The sequence below is a fragment of the Diadema antillarum genome, unplaced genomic scaffold, assembly GCF_040938485.1.
Source record: "Diadema antillarum isolate AM-2024a unplaced genomic scaffold, OU_Dant_1.0 seq00000135_RagTag, whole genome shotgun sequence".
Lineage (NCBI taxonomy): Eukaryota > Metazoa > Echinodermata > Echinoidea > Diadematoida > Diadematidae > Diadema > Diadema antillarum.
This window is the reverse complement of record NW_027271212.1, coordinates 59,509-75,500: the sequence shown is the minus strand read 5'-3', so window position 1 is coordinate 75,500 and position 15,992 is coordinate 59,509.

Here is a 15,992-nt window from a genome sequence, read left to right as displayed (position 1 = left end):
AGAAGAGAAACCATCTTTAATTGAGGCAACTTCAGGGACGACTCAGTAATTCATAGTAGTTCAAGGAACTATGACAACTTCCCGACTCAGTGATACGATGATCAAACCGGGGAGATCATTTCAGTGGTCCGATATCTGTCTAATTGGAATAAATCTGCCGCAAAGTGTTCATCATTTCTCCACGCGAATTCGTGGAAAGAGTTCACATCTGCAGGATATTCAAATATATGACATTGTTATTGAAGGCTGACTTATGTTTGAAATCAACTGAGCGAAAGATTTAATCATTTCCTTTTCATTTGTGTACAGGATTTAAATTGGATTAAATGATAAATGTGTTGTTTAGACATATTCTTAAAGTCACAAGTATTATGCACAAATCTAGATATATCATATGAGGATTTTTAAAATCTGCTCATGTGCTGACAATATGAGGTTATATCCAGTTCCATGGCTGAAATAAGACACTCAGTACTAGGAGAATTCAGGAGACAAACTCTTGACGACACTTGCCATAAATATTATAACAATTTCAGAAATAAGAAGCAAGCACATGTATCTGAAGGCGCGAATCCCAAGGCAACTACGACAATTGTACTCTTACTGTTCATTGTATTATGATTTATCTGAAAATCTAACAGGACAACATTATTTTGTTGTCAGCAATGCATGTACTGATTGCGAAGCAGAGTATTGCTGTCGTACGAAGTCACAACTACGTCAATTGAAGAGGGTATGCCAACTTCCTTCAAGAGCGTTTATGCAGTTTATCAGTTATGATGATAATCATGGCAATGAGGATGCTGATAATGATGATTCATATCTATAATTATGTGAAAGCTTTTTAAATGCATTGAAATGTTCACAGTTTACTGCACTTTAGACTTTTATTCGGATTTTTTTTGTCGGATTTTTCTTTTTTTCAGATTCTTTCTGCAAGTACGCTCACACCCGTAATACATGCAACTTTCCATATGTGTAATAGAGAAAGGGGGGGGGGGGACTTAATGCATCCTCTTACTCTATCAGTGTAGAGTGTATAGAGTTGGGTTAACAATCCTATGGATAATGTCGAGTTTATTAAGAATTCAGATTCTTGTACATTAATCTATTTTAGCTCACAGAATTGCCTCGATCATGTTTTTTTTTCTCCTTCATGTACATGTTGAACTTATTTCTGATTTGAATGTGGTGGTAGATTATGATGGATATTTCTGAATTTGTAGCAAATGACTTGAAAACAGCCTATATGCTATTCTAACTTCCTTTTAATTTTATGGAGATCTAACCTTCTGTGATATTTTCGAGAATAGTAGCAAAGACTTCTGATTACTGAGATTTTTAATTTTTCCTATATACTGAGTATTTTGAATGACGTCGGTCTGTTAGCTATGGAAATTGGTTTATATCAGAATGTAATTATGCAGGCTAGGTGTGAAAAAAGTTTAGCTCAACAGGGGCGAATCCAGGATTTCCGTAAAGAGGGGGCGCGTTTACAAAATTAAAGGGGGGCGCACGCACCCCTCCCCCCATTTTTTCTTTTTATTTCTTTTGTTTCAGCAAAAAATAAAGGGGGGAGGGCGTGCGCCGGTTGCGGTCCTCCCTGGATCCGCCACTACAATATACTACATACTGAACATACTGCTTTAAGTACATGCGTTTTACGAAACATAAAATCTGTACTTATTTGTTGGAGCTCTATCACCTAGAATGCTACTTTGTTCAAATAAAACAACTTTAGAATTGGTACCATGTAGTGTCTTCGGCTGAACACCAACAATCAATAATCTTAACTCTTGCCAATGTAAATATATCCATAAACGGAAAAGTGCACTGCAGTGAGCTGAAATAATGTCCAGACAATATCTGCTGTTGCTTTGCTTTTGATAACATGGCGCTACATTTGAAATCGTTGTTCCTCTTCTAGTATTTCCCTCTGTTTTCAATATCTTTAGTAATGTATCTTATACACAAGACCAGAAAACGATGCCACTTGGCCATTCATGCGGCATCAGAACATTTTGTTAGGGTTGATGTAACCTGATAGGTTAATATCCAGGCTGCGGCTCCAGTTCAGGGCTAGCCTTTTTTCAATCCCTCCTAGGAACTTCAGCAGATGACAGTCTTATACGATATGACGCAGTGTTTGGTCAGGATTGCTGCAGTCACACGCATGATAGCCAGTAATGTGAACACTTGCAGAGATGGCAGGTGGAGCGATTATCTCCTCGCGTCATTTGTATTATCAACGGCTCAAGATAACATGTTTGTATATAGACCTATTATTCTTCATAATCGATATTTACGTAATATTGGGGACAAAAGTGGCTCAAAGCAAAACCGAAATGGAGAATTATGTCCTCTGATTTCATGTCATCTCTTAAGTAGATACTCATCTTTTGTTGTATAGTTATGATTGAGAAAGTGGAAACATCATCGTCATGTAGCGATAGCACTAACAATTGATATGGAGACTGTATGAGTGACCGATGAAGATGAAATGGAAAATGATTTCGATGGATGGGGAAGATCCAATTCAGCCGTTGCGTTATTTTCTACTATGGGTTATATGCAGATATACATGCGTATGCTTCCCTCTATACGTATAGGAACAACAAATAAACCATTGCTTTATTTCATATTTTTTCTGTTAGTCTTCCATACAAATATTGAATATGCAGATATATGCGCTTCCGTCTCGTGTAACGTGTAGGAGGCATATGAAATAAGTTTCTTTTCATATTTTCCAATCGAAGTCGTATTAATTCAATAGTTATGTATAAAGCGACACGAAATGAGTCTAAAAAATGAACAAGACTCAATAACGATAGAGACGATCGATAGCTTCAATTGTACTAGCAAGAGACAATAGGTCTTCGGAGGGATTCAGAGCAAGATACAAACTGGATGGCAGATGAATTCTTCAGACAGTATTTCATTTATAGCGTAATAGCACCCCCTTCATACCGCCTTTTCTTCTTGTCTTTCGGATGAATCTTGCATTGTTTGTTATGAAAAACGGAACGTATAAAGGCTTCCCTCCAGCTATGAACATCAATTCTGAGCTACTTTCCCGTCCGACATTAAAAAATGGAAATTAAAAAAATAGGATTTTCCTTGAATATCATGTATTGTTCTTTCTAATTCTTTTTTTTTTGTGAGGCTTCATTCTGTCACATTACCTCGATGTTATATTATGAAAATAAAATTAAGCAATTACCATCTTTATACCAGAATCTCCTATGCCAATTCATTAAGTCAGTGTAATTTGCACAAACGATGATGTGTTAATCATCGTGCAAGTTTAGGTTCTTGTCATGCACAGAGTCTTTTTTTTAAATTTGTGTGTGTGTGTGTGTGTGTGTGTGTGTGTGTGACGCTGAAAATTATTCTACAATTATGAAGATGTCGTTGTGTATTACTTCGTAGGAGACTGTCATGAAACAATAGTATTTTACGTACATTTCGGCCGTAGAGGCAGTGTCAACGAACTTCGTGTCAACGAACTTCGTGTCAACGATCGTCGTGTCAACAAACTTTGCAATCGAGAATCCAAAGCCCTCATTCGGTATCTCGAACCAATTACATTTCATCGCTATCGATTTCCGATAGATCGCCTCTTAAAGAAACTCGAAGGTTTGTAATGAGTATTTGTCATTTTCCTGAATTTGATCAGGAAAATATATCCACACGATATGAATCGTGTGGATTTAAATAAATACAATTTTCCTGAATTTGATCAGCCTTTCTTTTCTTTTTTGTGTGGATTTAGATAAATAGAATTTTCCTGAATTTGATCAGACTTTATTTTCTGTTTGTGTGGATTTAGATAAATAGAATTTTCCTGAATTTGATCAGACTTTATTTTCTGTTTGTTATGTAGTGGGGAAAAATACCTACTTGTTCATACAATATAAATCGTTTTCTCTTTTTATTTGCCCGCTTATATGTCGACATCTTAGTATGTTTAACTATTGTGTCATCTGATGCCTCCCGGGACGCCTCAAAAAGAGATACAGACACATGTGTGCATTTCGCACACTCACTCACACGTAAACATGCAGAGACTTCCACATGCTCTAACCCATTATATCAACACTCTTCCGTATTTACAACTTCTGAACTCTGACTTCAATTCGCTGATAGCTTCTTACGTCTGTATGAATTGTGTGGATTTAAATAGGGCAAAGAGACGACTACACGAGGAAATATTGACAAGACCTTAACGTCATCTGGTTGATTTGAAGAGGCATCAACATTTGAGCGTTCCGCAATTACACTCGCTTTCGTATCTTTGTAGCATTTACAAAACAAACATTCAAAAAAAGTACCATAAATGGCTCTTCAATTTTGATTGAGGAGCCATCTATGACGCATTTTTGAAGTTGTGTGCTTAAATACTGCAAAGTTACGAAAGTGAGCGTAACTGTCAGATATATATTACATTATCTTACACTAACTTATATGAAGCGAAGCAAAAAGATAGTGGAAGGGTGATGAGGAGGAAGAAGACGACTCCGGCAGACAGAGATAGATGGATAAATAAATAGATAGAGGGGAGGGGAGAAGAAGAAAAGGAAAGTGGAGAAAAATAGAGATGTTTTGCTTATAATCGACGAGGGTATACAAAAGGCTTATGATGTAGATGTCTGAAGATAGTGATAGATATCAAAATAAAGGTATGAAATTGAGGAGGGAAACAGAGAAATGAATGAGAAGAAAAGATTAAAGAGAAAGAAATATTCACACGCATACACAAGTAAACACACACACGCACGCACACACACACACACACACACACACACACCCAAAACCTTCAAAGCTTTTATACACTCCCTCATTTAGCCACAAACATACACTCACTCAATTTTTTTAAAAACACTATTATATAGTCATTTTATTTGACACACACACACGTGCATATTATACGCACATCACAACACGATTTTTGACTCGGTGCAGTTAGAAATTTTCCTCCATTGCTATGTTTCTCTGACATTCATATTGATACTATATTGTTATAAATGATCCCTTGCATGTCTATGTATATATCCTATAACTGTGTTTTGTATGTATGCACTTGGTATGTACCGTTGTGTTGTGTGTATACATGCAAGCAAAACAAATTTCCAGAAATGCAAAATAAAATCAAATTGAAGGACAGCTTGCCAGCAGAGCTGAAGAGGATAGAACTAATTTGGCAGAGGGAGAAGAAGTGTCAGTGAGGAAAAAAAAAAAGAAGGATATATCGGAGAGTATGGATAGTAGGGTAAGGTAGAGAAAGAGGAGAGAAAATGATAGAAAAAGAGAGAGCGAAAGAAGGGAGAAAGACTGCTAGCATACATTATACGTGCGATATATGCATGGTAAAACACACACACGCACACACACACACACACACACACACACACACATTAGGCCAACAAAGCAACATGAAGATATCAGTACACACAAGAATAAGTGGAAATAACGTTTTGATGAAAATTGCGACTTACATCAATAAAGAAAGTGCGATACAGGAAAATTTGGAGGGTATCATTGTTTATTGCCATCTGATACTCTTTCGGCAATGATTTACAATCACGTCTATACACTAGAAGTCAAATGGTTACTTTGCAGAATTTTAAACATGCTTCGTAATCTGCAACTTGACTACTTCCTTTTGACTCAAAATTTAAATTGTGTCTTGCCTAACTTGGGGTAAAATCTGAAGGATCAAATTCCAAGAAAGTGAATTATACTTGGTGAGCATTATTCACTAAAAGTTAACGGCTTTGAATAGGATTTCGATTGGATGTCACACCAGCAGCGGTTAATACAGAAATTACAATCGTTCATGAAGTTTCAGTCCTCATTGAATTATACACATTGACTATCTCAGAGACATTTAGTGTTTATCTCGATACTTTGTATCACATTACAGCACTTTACACAACATCTAATGGCAAAACTTGCCGTTTGGTTTTGGACAAATTACGCCATTAGCTTACGGAGTATGTCCCGAACTCTCATTTCGTCCTTCCGTTTTTCGAAGGATTCCTCCCCAAGCTCGGTGTCATTCGGCGACGCTTCGTCATCTTCGGAATTATCGTCGATAGCATCGGTGACCTTCGGCTCTTCGTCTTCTCTCGAAGCTGTCGTATCGCCGTGGAGCAATTCCATTGGTGCTGTGGTGTCGACGTCGTCAACCCGCGCCGTTCGGCCGAATCCATCGGGAGTCATCGTCGCACGAATCGAGTCGGTTTGGATGACTGGCTCAACATTTGTCATCGTGTCAGGTATCGATATCTTCTCTGGGTCGGCCAAGTTGCCTGTGAGGCCGATGCTATTTTCGTCAAGAGGAGCCGATCGATTGCCTATAGCAGCTTCGAGTTTATCTACAATGTTGCCGATGATGTGAACGTCGTCGGGAGTAACATCCGGAAGACAAAGGCGATAGATGAGGTAGTCGATGACGTCATACATTGTGTGGAAGGTAGACACACCCCCTGCCTCCATCTCCATTGCATGGTTCGAGTAATGGGCGCGCACTACCTGGCAGAGCTTGTCGAGTCTCTCATTCCAGTCTCCATTCTCGCTAGATTCCGTAGATGTAACCTCAGACAGGGACGTTTGTGCTGGGGACGAGGTTGGTGATGCGCTAAGAGGGCGCATGGAACTCGTCGACACGGAACTAGCAGTATTCTCTTGTTGGGATTTGGTGTTTGCTTGCCCAGGCAACTCCGAGTTGGTGTTGGAAGGAGCCGTCGATGACTGCTGGTTTTCCTCGGTGGCTGTTTGGTTGGAACCTTGTTCTTTGGCACTGGTTTGGCCTTCTGGAGCAGAAGGTGTCGAGATTGATCCACTTGGTGTCTCGGTGTTGCCGTTGATCAGGGATTCACCTGTTTCGTTAGAAGAGGTCGTCGCGTTATCTGCGGTAGCGGTTGCCATGGTGTTCTCGGGCGAGTGTGGTTTGACAGTTTCTGCATTCGAAGTGGTCGAAGATGGTTGCAGGGTGCCCTCCACATTAGTAGGGTTTGGATTAAGAGTTGTTTCAGCATACACAGACGAAGTGGCAGATGCATTTGTAGGAGGCGTCTGGTTGCCAATTTCAGAGGCAATATACTCCAGGATGCTTGCTATGGCGCGGAGGTTGCGAATTGAAATGTCGGGGAGGCAGAGTCTGTAGATAAGGTACTCCACGACATCCTGCCGAGTGCGGATTGCGTAGACGTCGGTGACGCGAAACGAAACAGACCCATGCTCTCTGAGAGCGAGACAGAGAGGATAGATGCGAGTTCGCCACTCGACGGCGACCCTGTCTTTCCAAGATTCAAAGGAAGTGACCGACAACGGAGTTACCGCTGTCGACATCGAGTCCCGGCCAGGCGTGGTAGCTTCAAACTCCGGCCACTCTAAAGCGTCCAAAACGGTTGTCGACTTGGTAGACGAAAGTAACTGTACCGACGTCGTCACTAGTCTGGAGATTTCATCGACGACGTTCGAGGTAGTGGCAGATGTCGGGCCAGCGTCATCCACGGTAGGCGCACTGCGCGTGAAAAGCTTGCCTGCGGCATCGCGAATTTCGAGTCGCTTCCTGTCGTCTTCCATTCCAAGCAAGTCCAGGATTCTTTTTGCCACCATGTCGTCATCATATAGCTCGGTCTGGAGTGAGAATTGAAAAAAAAAATGAATACAGATTGTGATCAATTATCACTCATCCACATTGGGATCTCTTACAAAATGAGAGTATTTAATCATTAAAGTGAACCCAATTCTTGTTTCCCCAAACTCGGATAACGATCAGAAGAAAGCAAAGAAATAGTGATCAATAGGGGGGGGGGGGTAGAGAAAATTAAACATGTAAGAGACATATTAAGAAATATAAAGATGTAGTCGCCATTTTACGAATTTTGTTACACATGCCCATGTGTTTTATGGGTAGACTGAAAACTAAAGCTGCAATCTCGTCCTCCAGCGCCCTCTGTCCACAAAAGGCGGAGAAAAAAGTCTAACACTATCCCCGCTCCCTCCCTAACCTTACCCTTTCCCGCCATAATAGACAGAGAATAGAGGTCTAATAGTGTTAGGAAGCTCCTTGCCAAAGCTGCGATACACTTGGGGGAAACCAAGTTCTTGCTGCTAAAAACTGATTCATCATTAAAATCTGTCCATTTACAAGTCAGTAAACCATATTTCTGAGTTTGTTTGTTTGTTTGGGTTTTTTTGTGGGGAGGGGGGGGGGGGGTCAAGAATGAAAATAGCGGACCTGAGGGAGTGAAATGACCAAGCTATTCAAAGTGAGGTCTGAGAGGGATTATAATTTGTTATAAAAATCAATTTTTACTTTTAGTAGTTATCTTTGACATAATGTATTCTACACCTATCACAATTGAAGTACAGTCTGATTTTCTTTAAGATATCAATTGTTCTGACCTATTCAATTTATTCAGTATTCAACGTTCAAACTTATTTTCACCGTTTCTTTAGGCTGGGTTCACATAGAAGTATACGATATACGGTATTCGCTATTCGTTATTCGCTATTCGTTATTCGCTATTCGGGCATGGCGGGTCACATAAGGCAGCACGCGTGTCTTTCTTTTGGCGCCGTCAAGTCGACCCAGTACACCATCACCCGCACCATCAACTCCCTATATCATGCAGTAAGGATTTCTTTCTCCTACACAATCTTCTTAACAGTTTCTAAGCTCAGATGACAGTGGAAAGTACCATTTTTGTTAAAAGAAAGCTGTAAATTGAGTAAATGAATAAAAAACTGACCCAACTCTACCGGGGGTCATTTTGGTTAAATCAATTAAAACTGATTATTTCTAATTTGTTGAACATTGAGCAAAAAAAAAAAAAAAATCCATCGGGATTTTGATTTGTTTAATAACATTATATTTGATCATGATACACAACACTACATCAGAATATCAGTCTACATGCTAATTTTTGCTATAAAAGGGCAAATCCAGACCAAAATTTTCATAATTTCATAAACGAGAGATGGTATAACGCTGCACGAAAATCGAACAAGCACGATTCTCACTATACTATTCTATACGCAGCAATACGGCACTTTCGAATAGTGCCCTCTTTTGTGACCCTGTATTAGGAAATCCTATCGTTCGATTCGAGCTATTCGCGCGCCCTCGAAAAACGTGCACCGTATACCCGATTAGTATACTCCTATGTGAACGCAGCCTTATATCAAGTTAATTAACCATCCATCCTTCTTGGAATTATTTGTGTTGCTGAATATTTCAGGTACTTTTTACAGTTACTGAACGTGAAGGAGTGTGAGAGGCGATATTTGAGTCAATGACAGAACTGTTTTCATAGGTGGGTAAGTCTTCAATACTTGAGGACACACGTAACCGAGGGAGTGCAGGCCGGAGACCGAGCGGGTGAAGGGTGTGGGAGAGGGCATTCCTTCTACCTCTTGCATTCATGTAATTGAAATTCAACGAACGGGTGCACTCTTGTTGAAATATTTGGGGAAAAAACTCAATCTGACAAGTATGAGACCATATTTTGTTCATTTTAGTTGCATGAAAAAGCGCCAAACCAACATTTCTGATGAAATCTATTAAATTTGACACCTTAGCGAATCAACCGAGCGGAAGCGGTATCTGAGGGGGATACGTTTCTCCAACACGAGGAAGCTTTGCAAATTTACAATTATTTTTCAAAGATCTGTTGCAAACTTTTGGAGGGATATTTTTGGAAGATTTTCACTCGAGAAGAAAGGCATACGATGCGTTGGCCAATTAATTATGTAAGTTGCAAAAATTCAAAGCCCTAAAAAACAACACTGTATAATTGTTGCGTGGTTTTCTCACGTATACTAATGAAATTATTTGGAAATCTAATGTCCCGAGTTTAAAGAAAATTGGAGAGGAGAGAACATTTTTGGAACAAAATCACCCCCCCCCCCCCCTGCTGCGTAGGGCCATGGCCCAGATTGGGTCACACTGGCTAAAAAAACATCTCGCTCCGCCACTTAGGTCTACTCGGAATCATACGCTTACTCTCAAACTCAAACGTCAAAACGAGAGAAAACTATCTACGGGACAGTATTATCGATGCGCCCGTAAATAAGGGGACCACCCGAGCCCAATCACTTTTTCGTAGCCGATATAACTCAAATAAGATACCCTTAAAAAAACAAATATAGAAAATTAAGTCTTACAAGCCTGTCAAAAATTAACCAGGTTAACCAGTTAATGTTGGTGAATCCTTCTTCAAAATGCATCTCGTTTGAATTTGTGTACAAATTTTAAAATCAAGGATAATTTTTCAGCGTAGAATTAAATTAACAGTTGTTTTTTTCTTGCAGTAGTGAAATCAGCAACCTTTAACATTGTTTAAGGACCTATGAGCAGAGTTGTGGAGGAAAAACTCCTTGCAAATGATAGAAAAGGGATGACCGGCAATAGTTTCTTTTGGGACAGTCACCCAAAACTCTTATTTACTCCACTATTAACTCCTGCCGCATATTTATGCGCGTGCGTGCATCTGTTTGTAATCTTAACAACAAATGGCAAGGTATTGTCGAGTAGCTGGGATGGCTGTCCCAAAAGGAACTTTTCGGAATCTTCCACGCATTTTGCAATTTGAATTGTTGGATGTTTCACTCTTTACTACATGTGGGCCTGAGGAGAATCATTTACAGGTGCGAGACCTAGTTATATGCTGAATCGTATAGTAACATGGAGCTCTGTTATCATCAGCCCTAGCTTCAAAAGCGGCGAGCTTCAAAGGCTTCCAAAGACGCACAAGGAGGCAGCCATATTTGGTACCAACTAAAAGATACGGTTCTGAAGGGACATGTTGATTATCTTGTACCTACCTAATATTACAGCTGAAATCAGTAACTAAAACACGGATAACGTTCACCGTTGACGTACTTTAATGCATGATAGCACATTATGATAGCAGCTTTCCCCATTTAAAATCTTTTATCAACAAGCACGTCTGTATCAATTCAAAGTCCTTCTCCTCGTCCCCAAATTATATACAGAATAAGCTTTGACTCGATAGAACATTTTAGTGTAATGTAATGTACTTACATCATCAAACAGATCCTCCACTGGTCGAGCGACAGCGGGCGCCATACAGCCCGCTAGGAGAAGGAAAAAGAACGTGTGGAGCTCCATCCTGCCGTAAAACGAACCGTCACAATTTGCCCACGCGAGAAGAAACTCAAGCTGAAAGGTTTTACGAAATTGGCCTCTTGAAAAAAGCCGAGGCTATTCGACAGGAAAAGGCTTGGCAGACACTCCGGCGAAGTTCCGGCGTAGAATTGACAGAGCAGAGCAGAGCTTAGCTCAGAAGATCTATCCAAACTTTGCAGGAAATGAAGAGAGACTGAGCTTTGTAGTTCACCACAACATCACTACTGACCGGCTGCAGAACCTTGCCTCAAATGTCCGCGACTCATTTGAAATAGTTATTTATCTACCAGTCACGCTTTCAGTGTCCTGTCAAACCTCATGTTCACTCAACCGGGAATGTAAAAGCTCAGAAGCAAAGCTTCTTCTTTTCTATACATGTTTCTGGTTCAAGAATGAGGAATTTAGGCTGACGAAATATTCGTAGGTAATCGAGTGAATAACACAGGGAGGCGACCGCGAGAAACAATCAACTTAGTACCATTTATCACGCCATCTCTCTAAAAGTCTTCACATTCACTGTTTTGGGGAACAGCCGGGTTTATTGTTCGTAGGGATATTTCTGTTCTTTTTCTTTTAAATTTCCGAACTCCGTGCCTAGTGTCGGGTGTCAGTACTAGGATGTCATTGACTTAATCTTTGTAACATCTCTTTAAAGGTACAATCACTACAGGTGAGGAGAAAATTTTATTAGTGTTTTCATGAAGCTTTCAAGTTAGGTTCCACGTGTGGCGATGAATGTATGAGGTTTTGGTCAATATAATGTTAGCTTGTGGAGGGAATTATATCTTTTTTTTATTAATCATATAAAGAACATGAAATCAGTAGAATGAAATTGTTCCAGTCATCCAAGTGATGCAGGACTCCCTTGCAAAGCAGGCCATTGGGGCTCTGAACGGGACAACCCTGCTTTGAAAGAAAACATGAATAAATAAATAAATAAAATCCATGAAGTAGCAATAATACTAAATTGGGACCAGGGAGGCGGCTCATGGTAACAAGGACCGAACGGCTATGATAAAAGGAACATGCTTGTTTTGTTTTGGGTTTTTTTTTTACTTGATCTAGTATTGACAACAAAACTGCGATTTGGGAAATCAGATTTGAGTTAAATTTGAAGATGAAAAGAATAATATTTGTAATACCCATGGCATCTGTGAATCATGATCTAACTGCGGAGATTTAGAAATAAATATATTTTTGTATAGGGGCAAGAACATCGAAACAGTAGTGAATTTACTTCGAGAGAATGAAAAACATCTTCCATCAATACTTTTGCCACTTCTCCTTCTTTCCTTTAACTTAAAGCGTATTGACAATGGAGAATGTTCAGTGAACTCTGAAGTGAATTTTTCCTGAAATACGTTGGTTGAGCCTGAAGTCAAAGGTGACGCATGGAATGAAACAAACAACTTCCCACATTTGTTTCTGTTTCTTCCAAATATCTTACGCAACATTCCGAGTTCTTCGCAGACTGACGGATTTCTTTCGCAGGCAAATTTTTAAGGCATTTCTCTTGTTTGACAAGTTTTCCTAAACCTTTGCAGTTGCGTAATCACTTTGTCCAGGTGTTAAGTGTCCAATGCTATTGGTCATCGTGGTCATTGTCACTTTTCCCGCGAAAGAAGATCTATGAGTCGCCATTATACTGATCATCGTATCAGGCCACTTCATCTGACTCCACAATCTGTGGCATTTAAAATAGTAGGAAGTCAGTTCGTAGTTCCACTTTGCGCATGCGCAGAAAAAGGCAATTTGTGCTAAAAGGCATTTCGGTTAATAGATTCACTGAGACAAGCATCTGTGAAGAAAGGATTATTTATGTAATCATTTTAAATGGTGCCTGTAAACACATCCACCTGCCAGCAACAAACTGTTCATTGAACTCTTAGTATTAGGCAATTTAATAGAAAACAATGAAATGGATCCCTTCCCAGGCTAACTGGGTCTATATGCAAGTTCATTCTTTGTTTGAACATGAATTCCACAAATGTTTACGTCGTGCGAGATTATGCATTATATAGCTTTGAAAACGAAACAAGTGAAGTGCCTAAGGCTGCGTTCACATAGAAGTATACTATTCGGGTATTCGGGGCTCGTTTTCGAGGGCACGCGAATAGCTTGAATCGAACGATAGGATTTCCTCACACCGGTTCACATAAGAGGGCACTATTCGAAAGTACCGAATAGCTGCGAATATTGTAGCAAAGTGGGAATCGAGCTTGTTCGATTTTCTTGCAGCGTATACCGTCTCTCGTTTATGAAATAATAACAATTTTGGTCTGGATTTGCCCTTATAGCAAAAATAAGCATGTAGACTGACATCCTGATGCAGTTTAGAAATTGTTGATAAGATTTGCTGGGATGTAGGAGGAAGAAATCCTTACTGCATGGGATGGTGAGTTGACGGTGCGGGTGATGGTGTACTCGGTGCCCGAATAGCGAATAGCGAATACCGAATTCACATACCGAATACTTCTATGTGAACGCAGCTTTAGCAAAAATAAGCATGTAGACTGACATTCTCATGCAGTTTAGAAATTGTTAATAAGATTTGCTGGGATGTAGGAGGAAGAAATCCTCACTGCATGGGATGGTGAGTTGACGGTGCGGGTGATGGTGTACTCGGTGCCCGAATAGCGAACAGCGAATACCGAATACCGAATACCGAATACCGAATAGCGAATACTTCTATGTGAATGCAGCCTTAGGTTTAGTCTTAGGCTGCGTTCACATAGAAGTATTCGGTATTCGCTATTCGCTATTCGGTATTCGCTATTCGGTATTTGCTATTCGGTATTCGCTATTCGCTATTCGGGCACCCAGTACACCATCACCCGCACCGTCAACTCACCATCCCATGCAGTGAGAATTTCTCCTCCTACATCCCAGCAAATCTTATTAACAATTTCTAAACTGCATCAGAATGTCAGTCTACATGCTTATTTTTGGTAAAGGGTAAATCCAGACCAAAAGTGTCATTATTTCATAAACGAGAGACGGTATACGCTGCAAGAAAATCGAACAAGCTCGATTCCCACTTTGCTATGCTATTCGCAGCTATTCGGTACTTTCGAATAGTGCCCTGTGAACCGGTGTTATGAAATCCTATCGTTCGATTCAAGCTATTCGCGTGCCCTCGAAAACGAGCCCCGAATACCCGAATAGTATACTCCTATGTGAACGCAGCCTTAGCAAAAATAAGCATGTAGACTGACATTCTGATGCAGTTTAGAAATTGTTATTGCTGGGATGATTTTGTAGGAGGAAGAAGTAGGGAATTGATGGTGCGGGTGATGGTGTACTGGGTCGACTTGACGGCGCATAGCGAATAGCGAATAGCGAATACCGAATACTTCTATGTGAACGCAGCCTAACTAACTGAGAATAAAAAAGGTAATTTGTACAACGGTGAACATGAGCTACGTATTCTCGATCTTACTATAATATATATACATGATGTGGGAGGGGCTTTTATGCCTTTGACCTCACATTACATTCTAATCTGGATAAAGAGGGAAGAAGATGTGATAAAGGGTGAGAGATGAAAAAAGAGACGAACAGAAAGTAAGGTAGACAAAGCAAAAGTACAACATCGTCAATAACATATGACAATTGTGTAACACCCTAAAGATTTAATTTCTGATCGATGAGATAATGTTTAATGAACAAACCTCATTTACCAGCATCAACGTACATAAATTTTTGACACAGAAAAACATATATTTCCTCGAATAATAACTTTGAGGAGTCACTTTTGTTATAACAACCTGCTTTCCCCTATAAATACAGTCAAACCTGTCTATAGCGGCCACCCAAGGGAGACGAAAAGGTGACTGTTATAGACAGGTGGCCGCTAAGGCAGGTTTGACTGTACGTTTATAACCTGTACTGTGATCTGATTGCGCAACTCTTAAGCATAAAACATCTCTGTACAAAATAAAATACGATGAAAGCATCACACAACGAGTAGGATCAACTTAAATGTTGCAACATAATATACATAACATATTTCCTTTGTGGTACTTTTACCCGGGCTTTCATGTGTTCATGACCGCTATTTTCCCGTTTTTCTCCACTCTGCCAACGTTTACTCCATTGAGTCTGAGTGACAGCATTAACAGATATTTTTTTTTGTACATTTCGAGCGCTGGCAGCACATATACAAATACACCTGGTTGTCTTAAGCTGATCAGTACAGCCACAAATGAACTGTAATACACTTTAAGGTAGGTGAAGATAAAGCATAGAATGACTGCTCTAATATATTCAAATGCAATCCATCACTTCGCTGGAATATTGAGCCATGGCACAAAAATACGCTATCATACTATACCAGGGCCGGCGCACTGTTTTCAAAAGTGTGTGTGTGTGTGGGGGGGGGGGGGGGGCACTTCCGGGTTTCATGAGCTAACAAGCAAAAAAAAAAAAAAAAGGTCCTCATCTCATCTCTCCCCGTCCCCGTTCACTGCTCATCTCTCCCCGTCCACTTCCGGGTTTCTTCTGCTGACAAGCAAAAAAAAAAAAAAAAAAAAAAGGTCCTCAGCTCATTCTCTCCCCTCCCATTTTAGTGCCACTTACGTACTTCTGGGTTGAAAAAAGTGTGGGGGCCCAAAGTGATGACACCTTATGTATTCCTTTGTATGGTGCACAAAAAGTGTGGGGGCCCGAGCCCCCACGGCCCCCACGGCTGCGCCGCCCCTGTATACAATATATTATTAATGTTTAAATAATGAGGCTCAGTACTAAAATTTGCAAAATTGCAAAATTTGAAAATTACAGATATAGAACACATAAATATTTCGACCAACCTTCAATCAATATATGAATACAT